The sequence below is a fragment of the Lasioglossum baleicum genome, unplaced genomic scaffold, assembly GCF_051020765.1.
Source record: "Lasioglossum baleicum unplaced genomic scaffold, iyLasBale1 scaffold1156, whole genome shotgun sequence".
Lineage (NCBI taxonomy): Eukaryota > Metazoa > Arthropoda > Insecta > Hymenoptera > Halictidae > Lasioglossum > Lasioglossum baleicum.
The window spans coordinates 25,871-37,084 of NW_027470215.1; the positions used below are offsets into that span (position 1 = coordinate 25,871).

The window sequence follows — 11,214 nt, forward strand, 5'->3', positions numbered from 1 at the left end:
ATTGTTTTATTAATTATACGGATACAAAACTATAAGTATTAAAATTAATTATTTTAATATTTATAGGTTTATTAAATGATAATTTATATGGAAAATGATTAAAATTTATATATTTAGAATTTTTATAATTAATGATTATTCATTAATTATAATAATTTATTTAAAATTTATATATAAATATATATGAATGTAATTATTAATTAATTAAATTTAATATAAGTATAATAATTATTATAAAATTTTATTATAAACATAAAATATTTTTTTACATAAAGAAGAATAAAATTAAATTATAAATTTTAAATGGGATTTTAGTTATAATTTATAGTACAAAATTTGCAATTTTAAGTTAAAATTTAAATTTTAAATCTAAATTTTCATACAAATTTTCAATCGAATGTTTGAAAAAATTTTATTATAGCTTTAGTAATTAGTTACATTAATAAAATTTATATTTGATTTAAATTAAGTATTAATAAAATACAAAAAAATTAAATATTAAAAACAAATGTTTATTTTAGTATTTAATTTCTTTGCATTTAATGAAAAATAGGTTTGGAAATTAATTTTAACGAGGATAAATTTAGTGCCAGCAATAGCGGTTAAACTATTTCTATAAATTAATTAAATCAATTACAATTATTTATTTTTAAAATTTATTAATTAATAAAATAATTAATTTTTTAGGTAAAATTTTTAAATTATATTTAAATTTAATTTTTAACTAAATGCATTTTTAAAATTTTATTAAAAAATCAGGATTAGATACCTGTAATACAAAATTAGTAATTAATTAGTAATTAAATGTAAATCATTAAAATTAAATAATATGACAGTCTTTTTATTTATTTAGGGAAACTTGTATATTAATTTGATAATCCACAATAAGATATATTTAAATATTTTATTTATGTATTGTAGTTTTTAGATTTGTTATAAATAGTAAATTATAAATTTATTAAAATTTAATATAATATAAATTCAAATTATAATATAGGAAATTTAGTATAAAATGAGTTATAATAATATTTAATTTTGGATAATTTAATTTCAATATTAATTTGAATGAGGATTTAATATTAAATATAAATATTTACTTAAATTGAATGTAATGTAAATGATGTACAAATTGCCCGTCAATTTCATCATAAATTGAATAAGCCGTAACATAGTAACAGTACTGGAACGTGTTTTTAGCTTTTATTATTTGAAATTGAATAATTATTAATTTTTTAAAGTAGTATTAATTTTTATGAATTTAATTTTTATATAAAATAAATATTTTATTTTTAAGGTTATTAAATTCATAAATTATTTTTTAATTTATAAATATATTTATAATAATTAAAATTGTAATTAATATTTAATGTTTATGTATTTATTTATAATATTCATATTAAATTATTTAAATATATAGTATGTAAAGAAATTCAAATTTAATTTATATAAAAGGGAATAAAATTTATTTTGTATCATTTGTATCAGGGTAAATTAATTTAATTTAATTATATTTAATTATCTCGAAAATAAATGAGCTAAATATATATTATCTTTTTGGAGAATAAAAATTATAAACTTATAATTAGAGATTAAATGTTATTCGAATTTATTGATATCTAGTTTTAAAAAAATTAAATTCAATTTAGATATAATTTCATTTTAATTATATAATTAATATATAATTAAAATTTGCACATTAGAAATTTATGGAATAAACTATAAATTTATAAATCAAAATTTAAATTTATTATTTTTTGTGTTTATTAATTTAAAAAATATTATTAATATAAAATATATAATAATTTAAAATTGAAATTATAAAAATTTTAAGAATTTAATATAATAATTGAAAAAAAATTTAAATTAATAGAAATTTATCCTAATAATTGAATTAGTAATTATTTACTAATATAAATTTAATTCATTAATAATATTTATAATTTAGGAATTAGGCAAATTTACATTATGTAAATATATATTCACATCTTTATCAAAAACTAGTCTTTTAGAATTTAATTTAAAGTCATATCTGCTGAATGAATTTTTAAGTAGCTGCAGTACATTGACTGTATTAAGGTAGCATAATCAATTGTCCTTTAATTACGGAATGGAATGAGAGAATTAATGAAATATGTAGTGTCTCAATTATAATTAATTAACTTAAACTTTTAGTTGAAATGCTGAAATTAAATTATGGGACGATAAGACGCTATAGAATTTTATATTAATTTAATAACAATTAATAATATATTTTATTAATATTATTAAATTAATATTTATTTGGGAGGATTTATAAATTTGTTAAACTTTATACTGCAATATTAATTAAAAAATAAATTACCATAGGGATAACAGCGTATTATCTTTTTAAAGAACAAACTAATAAACATGATTGCGACCTCGGTGTTGAATTAAGATAAATTCAAAATGTAGAATAAATTCAAAATGTAGAAATTTAAAAATAAAGTCTGTTCGACTTTTAAACTCTTACATGATTTCAGTTCCGATGGACGTGCGTCAGATCTGTTTCTTTCTATAATAATTTGATTAATTAGTTGCACGATAGGACTTTCAGTGAGAAATAATTTTACTGTACACAATAAATATTTAAAAATTAAAATTAATATAATTATTTTACAAATTAAAGCGTATTAAATTTAGAGTTTAAGTAAGTTATATTAGATGAATAATAAATAATATTTTTATTTTATAAAAATTATTATTTTTGAATATTACATTTCTTAGTTATAATGGTTTTTTTTATTAATTAGTGTTGCTCTCTTAACTTTATTTGAACGTAAATTATTATCTTATATTCAATATCGAGAAGGACCAAATAAAATTGGGTTCTTAGGTTTATTACAAACTTTTAGAGATGCTTTAAAATTATTAACTAAAGAATGATTTACTTTTAATTATAATTCAATAGTTATTATAAGTCCAATAATTACATTTATTTTATTTTTTGTTTCGTGATTAATTTATCCTTGAATTAATTTAAATATATTTATTGAATTTTAATATTCAATAATTTATTTTTTTTTTTTTATTTTAAGATTAATAATTTTTCTAGCTTTTAGTTGGTTGACTTTCAAATAATAATTATGCAATATTAGGTTCTATTCGATCAATTGCTCAAATAATTTCTGTGAAATTATAATATTTTTTGGTAATTTTAATTTTTCTTATTTTAATAGAAAGGTTTTCTTCAATGAATTTAAAATTAAATCAATTAAATATTATATTTTTTATTCAAGTAAATCCTTTATATTTTATATCTTTTATTAGTTTATTAGTTGATTTAAATCGAATACCTTTTGATTTAATTGAAGGAAAATCAGAATTAGTCTCAGGTTTTAATATTGAATATCATAGAAGAATATTTACAATAATTTTTTTATACGTATATTTAAATATTATATTTATAAGGTTATTATTGGTAATCATATTTTTTAATTATAATTATTGATCATTAATATTTTTTATCATTTTTACATTAAATTTAATTTTATTGGTTTGAATTCGAGCATTATTATTACGTATTCGGTTTGATCAGTTAATAAGTATCTGTTGAACTGATATATTAATTATTATTATACATTATATAGTATTAATGTATTTAATAAAAAAATTAAAATTTCTTTTCTAAGGTAGTAACAAATTTAATTTTTATAACATATTTTCAAAGTATATGCCTATTCAATTTCTTCAGCTTTAATAAATTGAATAATCTCAAAATCTATTTAATTGAAATGAAATAATATAAAATAAAAAACTTGATAAAGTAAAAAATATATTTAAATTAATATAAGGATATTCAATTATTTGTCCTCCTAATCATGTTAATATTAAAAAATTACTTATAAAATATCAATAATAGAATAGTCTAATAGGATAATTTTTTAAGTTTTTAAAATAATTATTATATATTAAAGGTAATGTAACTAAAATTATAATTGAAAATATTAATCTAATTACTTCTCCAAATTTATTAGGAATTGATCGTGAAATTGAATAATCAAATGAAAAATATCATTCTGGTTTAATATGAATTGGTGTAATTATTGAATTAGTAATTTTAAAATTATCAGAATCACCAAAGTAATAGGGATATTGAATGTTAATAAATATAAATAAAGTTCGAATAATAATAAATCCTAATTAATATTATAAAGTTATATTATATAATATTATATAATTATATAATATATTATATTATATAATTATAAAGTTGGGATAAAAAGTAATTTCATAAATATTTCTGTTTGTTCCTACAGGATTTGTTGATCCTGTAATATGTAAAATAATTAAATGTAATATTACTATTATTATAACAATTAATGGTAAAATAAAGTGTAATGAAAGGAATCGATTTAATATTGAATTAATAATTATGAATTCTTCTCAAATTCATTCCACTAATAATTAACCAATATAGGGAATTACTCATACTAAATTTCTAATTACTATAGCTCCTGAAAACGATATTTGTCCTCATGGTAAAACATAACCTATAAATGCTGCTATTATTGATAACAAAAGAATTGTAATTCCAATATTTCAATCTATATTTAATTTAAATGAATAATAAAATAAATTTCGTTGAATATGTAAATGTATTACTATAAAATAAAAAGATGCTCCATTTATATCAATTAATCGAATTAATCATCCAGAATTTACATCTATTATAATATGAGAAATTTTTATAAATGCTAAATTAATATTTGGACAATAATTTATTGATGAATTAAAACCTGAAATAATATGAATTCATAAATATAAACCAAGAACTGATCCATAATTTCATATATAATTAATATTTATAGGTGTTTGTAAATAAATGAAACTAAAAATAAATTTTAATGTTTTGTTACTTTTTAATTTTTTATATTTATTCATATTAATTTCTTTTTCGTAAACATTTTTTTATAATAGATGTTATTTTAACTGAAAAATATAGAGTAATAAATAATATTATAATTATGAAAAATAATATATTATTATTTCAATAAATATTTTTATTTCAATAACTATTAAAAAATGATTATTTAAATTTAAATTTAAGTTATTAAACAAGTAATTTTTAAATAAATATTAATTTATATATACATAAATTATTACTCAATTAATGAATAATCATGGAATATTAATTTTATTAAATTTAAACTTTGGTAAATTTAATAAAGAAATAAAATATGAAAAAATATTTATAACACCTGAAATATACATAATTATAGATGTAATTAGTTTACATATAAAATATATCATAATTAAGACAATAATTAAAAAAAAATATTCTTATTGAATAAATTAAAAAAAATAGTAAATATTTCATAGGAGAATAAAAATTATTAATTTCTAACATTAAATTTATAATTATGAATGAAATAATTAATGGTGTCAAATTTATAATTATTATTATAAATTATATTTATACTGTATGTATTTTAATATTAATACTTTATTTAATTTTCATAAAACAGTTTATTAAGAACAATAGTTTTGGATACTATAATAATTTTATTTAACAATATTTTTGAATTTTATTAATATAAATATATTATTTTGCCTTAAATAATGAATTACTAATATTAATTTACAAAATTAATGTTTTTATTAAATTAATAATATATTTGTAGAAATTATAATTAATATTTTATTATTTAAATTTATTATATTATTTTATTTTAATAATTATTTATTAATATTTGTAATTTTAATTGAATATATTTCATCTTCTATTTTAATATATTTAATATATGATAATAATAGATGGATATATTTAATATATTTAATTTATTCAGTAGGAGAAGTAATTTTAGGATTATCTTTAATAGTAAGATTAAGTTATATATATGGTTATCAAAAAATTATATGAATTAGATTAATTAATTAAAATTTTTAAATGAATGAATTATTAATTTCATTATTAATATTTTTTTATCTAAAGTTAAGTTAATTTTAGATTATAATTCATTATTTTTAATATTTTTTTTATAATAATAAAATTAAATTGATTAGATTTCAGATTTATTATTATATATTTAAGATTAAGATTTTATTCTTTTTATTTACGAATTTCAACTTTATGAATTTTTTCATTAATTTTTTAAAATTTAAATATATAATTTAATTATAATTTTTCCATTTCCTTTATTATTTATTATTTTATATTTATATATAAAAATAATAGTTTAAATTTTGAATTAATATAATTAGCTAACGATCATATTTCAATATTTATATTTATTTATATATTACTATCGTTTTTAGCTAAAATTCCTATATTTGTAATACATTCTTTATTATTAAAAGCTCATGTTGAAGTACCTTTTTATGGTTCAATAATTTTAGCATCAATTATATTAAAATTGGTAGTAATGAATTACTACGATTATTATTTATTTTTAAATATTATTTCTTAAAAATAAATAATTTATTTTAATAATTAGAATTTCAGGTATACTAATTTAAAGAATTATACGTTTACGTCAATTAGATGTAAGTTCTATTATTAACATTATTTTTATATTGTTTATTAAGATTTATTTATTCTCATTTATTAATAACGGTAATTATTATTTCAAATTCAATTTATTAAATGGTAAATTAATTCATTATTTCACCTTAATAATACATTGAATTCCTTAAAATATTGTTGTATTTAATTTAATTTTAATTTTAATTTAAATAATGACAAGATATTAATTTTAAAAATCAATTTTATTAATGAAATACTAATTGTAAATTATAATTAATTTATATATTTATGGAATTTATTTATTTTATTTAATTTTACATTTTTTATTTTAAATTTTTATTATTCATTAAGTAATAATATTATTATTATAGAATTAAATATTTTTCGATTGAATTCTATAAAATTTAATTTTATAATTTATTTAGATTCAATAAGAATAATATTTTTATTTTTAGTATCATTAATTAGATCAATAATTGTATTATATAGAATTGGTTATATAAATTTAGAAAATTTTTTAATTAGACGATTTTTTCATTTAATAATATTATTTTTAATTTCTATATATTTTTTAATTATTAGTTTTAATATATTAACTATTATAATTGGGTTAGATGGATTAGGATTAATTTCTTATTGTTTAATTGATTATTATCAAAAAAATAAACCTTTGTATTCAGGAATATTAACAATTATTTTAAATCGTTTAGGTGATTGTCCTTTATTAATATTAATTTCTATAATAATAATATTTGGTAGATGAAATTTATTACCATATAAATTTAATGATTAGATAATAATTTTATTTATTATGATAATTTATAATAAAAGAGCACAAATTCCATTTTGTACATGGTTACCAATAGCTATAACAGATCCATCAACAGTTTCATCTTTAGTTCATTCTTCAACATTAGTAACAGCAGGTGCATATTTATTATTTCGATATTTAGAATTATTTGAAATGAATAATGAATATTTTATTTTATTAATTTCTGGATCAACAATATTGTATTCAGGTATGTCTGCAAATTTTGAATTAGATATGAAAAAAATTGTTGCATATTCTACTTCAAGTCAATTAAGTTTCACAATAAGAATATTATTTTAAAAATTAAAGGATTTAGCTATTTCACATTTATTTATTCATGCAATATTTAAATCTTTAATATTTATATGTGTAGGAAGTTTTATCCATTATTTATATAATAATCAAAATTATAAATTTGACAATGGAATATTTTATATTTCTCCAAAAAGAAGATTAATTTTTATACTTTCTTTATTTAGTTTAATAGGTTTTCCTTTTCTAGCTGGACTTTATTCTAAAGATTTAATAATTGAATGTTATTTTATTTCTAAAATAAATTTATTTAGAAATTTAAATTTAATTATTAGAACATTATCAAATATTCTATATTCTTTTGGAATTATAATAATTTTATTAAATAAAAATTTAAATTTGAAATTAATTTATATTACCGAAGATAATTTAATATATTTTTGTATATTAATTATAATAATTTTTAGAATTTTTTAAAGCAAAATTATATTTAATTTAATGTTTATGTTGGAAACTGTAATTTAAAATTTTTTTATAAAAACATTAATTTTTAAAATATTTATATTAAGATTTTTTTTAAATATAATTTTAAATAAATTGTTATTTAAAAAAATATTATAATATTTTATTATAATTTTATACATTTAAATTTAATTTATAAAGAGTCTTATTTAAAATCACTACAATATATTTATTTATATGAAATCATACCTGAAAAAATTACTATAGAATTAATTACAAGTAAATTTAGATTATTATTAAATAAAATCGATATGTATTTTAATTTTAAAATTTATCATATTAGTAATTTTTATATTTATATTATAAATATTTTTAATTGAATTATTTATTTATTAGTATATTATATATAAGATTTTTATAAATCAAATTTTTAAGTCGAAATGAAATGTAAAATTTTTACTTTTGTATATTTATATACGTTGTTATATATATACATATATAACCCAATAAATTACCTCTAATTTGGTTTCAATTAAAAACGTTATATGTATTCTATATAATATAGAATATTATATAGAATTATTAATTTTAAAAAAATTTTTTTACTTATTATCTTATTAACTGAATGAATATATGAATATTTTAATTGATTATATTAATCAAATTGAAATAGTTTAAAGAAAATATTGATTTGAGAAATAAAAGATATATAATATAATAATATTTATATATTGTATTTAATTGAAACCAAATAAGATGTCATTTATTCTTAATAAATTTAGTGAGTATGAATTCCAAATTTCTATGTAGTTTATATAAAATTTTAATACCTAAGGATGGTACAGTTCAGGAATTAATCACATCATTTGATGTAACTAATAAACGTAAAGGTAATTTTATAGGAATAACTATTCGATTATCTGTATCTAATTATCGAAATTGAATTATTGATTCATACATTAATATTGATTCGAAATATCGATTTAATAAGTCATCATTAAAATATAAAATCTTTAAAGATGGAAAACAAATAAATAACAAAATCGTTATTGGAGTAATTGTTCAAATTACTTCAACTAAATGATTTTTTAATAAATATAAATTAATAAATTTGTTATTTAAAATAACAACAATTAAATATGAAGAAAAAACAATAATTATTAATATAAATATTATAATAAAATTATGTAAATAACTGAAATTATCAGAATAAAACGAATTTGAATGTTGAAAAAAATATATATTTCATGTTGCTATATTTAATAATAAAATTAAATTTTATATAATTGAATTTTAAATTCAATGCAATTTTCTGCCATATTAAAATTTTTTAATTATTAAACTTCTGCACGCATTAAATGAATGATCTAATGGAGGATAATTTATTAATCATTTTAAAGAAGATTGAAAAAATTTAAATAATAATAAACGTTTACAAATTAAACTTTCTAAAGTTAAAAATAATAAAAAAATCATTCAATTTAATGAAATAATAGAACCAATTGAAGATAATATGTTTCAACAATAATAACAATCAGGATAATCAGAATAACGTCGAGGTATTCCTATTAAAACTGAAAAATGTTGAGGAAAAAATGTTATATTTACTCCAACAAATGTTATTAAAAATTGATAAACTAATCATTTTTTATTTAATATTAAACCAGTAATTAAAGGATATCAGTGATTAAATCTTGAAATAATAGAAAAAAGATCTCCTATTGATAAATCATAATGAAAATGAGCAACAACATAATATGTATCATGTAAAATAATATCACTAGATTAATTAGATAATATAATTCCTGTTAATCCTCCTATTGTATATAATAAAATAAAACCTAAAGATCATACAATAGAATTATTTATATTAAATTTTGGACCATTATTGGTTGCAAATCATGTAAAAACATTAATACCAGTAGGAACAGCAATAATCATATTTGCCGAAGTAAAATATGCACGAGTATCTACATCTAATCCAATAGTAAATATATGATGAGTACAAACAATAAAAGCTAAAAATCCAATTCCTAATATTGCATAAATTTTTCCTAAATTACCAAATACCTCTTTTTTACCACTTTCATTTATAATAATTTGTGAAATTAATCCAAAGCCAGGTAAAATTAACATATAAATTTCTGGATGACCAAAGAATCAAAATAAATATTGATATAATGCAGGATCTCCTCCTCCTATAGGATCAAAAAAAGATGTATTAAAATTACATTCAAATATTAATATTGTAATAGCTCCTGCTAACACAGGTAAAGATAATAATAATAAAATTATTGTAAAAAAAACAGAGCAAGGAAATAAAGGTATTTTATTCAAATCTAATCTAAAGTTTTTTAATCATATAATTGTCGTTATTAAATTTATAGCTCCTATAAGTGATGAAATACCAGACGTACGGAGATAAAAAATTTTAAATCTACAGACGGAGATGAATGAAAAACATAATTAGATAAAGGAGGATATACAGTTCAACCAGTTCCAGGTATAAAATTAAAAATTCTTCTTGTTAATAATTGTAATAATGAAGGAGGTAATAATCATAATCTAATATTATTTATTCGAGGAAATGATATATCAGGTGATCTTAATAATAAAGGAATTAATCAATTTCTAATTCCACCAATTAAAAAACGTATACCTATAAACAGAATTATTAAAAATGCATGACTTGTAACTAAAGAATTATATAATATATCATTAACTAAAAACATTCCAGGAATTCATAATTCTACGCAAATTAAAAATCTTAAAGAAGAACCAATTATTCCTGATCATATAGCTTATGTAAAGAAAAGAATGCCTATATCCTTATGATTCTTTGATATTAATCATTTAATTAAAATTGAAATTAAAATTTATTTTTAATTTTGAAAATTAATAGTTATTAATTTAACTTAAAATTTTTATAGTATTAAAAAATGTTAAATTATTATTAATAAATTTACAATTAATCTCATTTATCAGACATAATACTTTTTATATTTACTAATTTTTAATTATAGTTTAAAGAAACATTAAATTGCAAATTTAAAATTATGTAAATAAAATATATTAATTATTTAATATTTATAATATTTTAAACATAAATACTATCAAAATATTAAATATAAAAAAAAAATAATATCATAAAATTACACTAAAAATTATAACTAATAACAAATTCTATAAAGTAAAAATTTATATT

General features: G+C 15.6%; 1 pseudogene; it reads right to left on the minus strand.

Moving 5' to 3' along the window:
• Nucleotides 1-3,870: 3,870 nt before the first annotated feature.
• On the minus strand, nt 3,871-10,867 carry LOC143220525 (cytochrome c oxidase subunit 1 pseudogene; annotated as a pseudogene).
• Between the last annotated feature and the right edge of the window lie 347 nt (nt 10,868-11,214).